Source organism: Aegilops tauschii, chromosome 5 (genome assembly GCF_002575655.3).
Source record: "Aegilops tauschii subsp. strangulata cultivar AL8/78 chromosome 5, Aet v6.0, whole genome shotgun sequence".
Taxonomy (NCBI): Eukaryota; Viridiplantae; Streptophyta; class Magnoliopsida; order Poales; family Poaceae; genus Aegilops; species Aegilops tauschii.
Genome location: NC_053039.3, coordinates 479,540,616 through 479,542,920, shown reverse-complemented (window position 1 = coordinate 479,542,920; position 2,305 = coordinate 479,540,616).

Genomic DNA, 2,305 nt, shown 5'->3' with positions numbered 1-2,305 from the left:
CGTGGAGGTCGTCCCCATGGGCCATATGGATGTGGAGGATGAAGTCTTCTATCCATGCCGCTGGGTTGGTTGTCTCGTCGTATGATTCAATATTGACGGGTTTGAATCCTTCGGGGAATTCATGATCCATTACTTCATCAGTGAAGCAAAGTGGGTGTGCGGCGCCTCTATGTTGGGCCACACTGCCACGTAACTCCAAAGGAGTCCCTTTGCGGTTTTTGGCTCGGGCGTGGCGAGGTTTGACACGTCCGAGTAGGTAGCCATCTTCGCGTGTCGAAGCATGCTTTCGCGATCCATAGATCGGTCTTGCATGTCTTGCTCTATTGTCCAAGTCCCACTGCAGGTCGTCTGGGTAATCGTGACCTGCGTTGTTCTTGCCTTTACGGTGAGGTGGGGCGGTCGGGTGTTCGGCTTGAGTTGCCTTTTTATCCGGACAGAGTTGTCGGCGACCTGCCGCATTGTGTGACGATGGTATGGGCTCCAACGCCCCATCATCGGACTGGTATAGCAATCCGTGCTTTGGGTGGCTTTTGGCTAGGCCACTAAGGCCGTATTCTTCGTCAACCAGGACTTTGGTCCATCTGTCGTTGAGTAGGTCTTGGTCAGCTTGAAGCTGCTCCTGCTTCTTTTTCAGGCTCCTTACCATAGCTATTAGTCTGCGCTTGAAGCGCTCCTGCTCGAGGGGCTCTTCGGGTACGATGAAGTCTTCATCGCCAAGGCTTTCCTCATCTTCGGAGAGCGGAAAGTAGTTGTCATCCTCCGGACTGTCGCTGGGCAGGGCCTGTTCATCGGGGCTGACTTGCCCGTTTTCCTGTTTCTCCTGTTCGGATATTACTCCAACAGGGTCTTCATTGCTTTCGGCACCGTCCGGAGCACTATTTTCGCCGGTGCCATCATTGCTGTGGCGTGACTTGGAGTGGCGTTTGGGGCGCCAGAACTTAGTCTGTGTCTCAGGAGTTGTATTCTCAACTGGATCTCCCTTGTCATTGCCGCGAGCTTTTTTAAGTGTATCGACCATGTACACATCGTATGAAGGGGTGGCCGTCCCGCGCCTGATGACTGGCGGGTCTTGGCCTTGCTCCTTGTCGGCATCGTCGTCTATACTGTTAATGTCTTCGGAGCCGTAAGCAGGCATGTCGGTTAAGTCCTCGACAGTGGCTATGAAGTGGGTGGCGGGTGGGAAGCGAAGTTCTCCATTATCAGCCTCTAGCTCGAACCGGACATAGTTCGGCCGTGAGTCCCCCATCAGGGACAGGTTTTTCAATGAATTTAGCACCTCGCCAAAGGGCGAGTGTTCGAAGATATCTGCGGCGCTGAACTCGAAAATTGATAACCGATCCAACTCGGTGTCCGGGAGCGTGCGAGGTTTGGAACTTATGGCCGGAGACGAGTCCAGAATTTCGTCGACGCTGATGTTGCCTGGTGTTGAGTCTGTGTGCGGTTCCAACGCCGCGGACTCTGTGGCTTCGGATGGTGCACGCTGCTCCGGATCTAAGGTCGTAGCAGTTGCAGGAACCGTCTCCAGAGTCTGGTCCGATGACAGATTTAAGTCATGTTCATCGGAGCGAGGGGGAGCGATCGCCGCGGTCTCAAATCCATTGAAGATCAAGTCTCCACGGATATCTGCGACATAGTTCAAGTTTCCAAATCTGACCTGGTGGCCAGGGGCGTAGCTATCGATCTGCTCCAGATGGCCAAGTGAGTTGGCCCGCAGTATGAAGTCGTCGAATACGAAAATCTGTCCGGGGAGGTAGGTTTCCCCTTGGACAGTGTCGCTATCGAAGATTGAAGGGGCCATCGAACCCTTCGTCGACGACACAGTGGAACTCTCAATGAAAGCACCAATGTCGGTGTCAAAACCAGCGGATCTCGGGTAGGGGGTCCCGAACTGTGCGTCTAGGATCGATGGTAACAGGAGACGGGGGACACGATGTTTACCCAGGTTCGGGCCCTCTCTATGGAGGTAATACCCTACTTCCTGCTTGATTGATCTAGATGAATATGAGTATTACAAGAGTTGATCTACCACGAGATCGTAATGGCTAAACCCTAAAAGTCTAACCTGTACGACTATGGTAATGAATGTGTCCTATCCGGACTACACCCTCCGGTTTATATAGACACCGGGGGGATCTAGGGTTACATAGAGTCGGTTACATAGGAAGGAATCTTCATAGTTGCTCGCCAAGCTTGCCTTCCACGCCAAGGAGAGTCCAATCCGGACACGGGTACAGTCTTCGGCCATCTAGTCTTCACAGCCCATCAGTCCGGCCCATGGATAACAGGCCGGACGCCCGAGGACCCC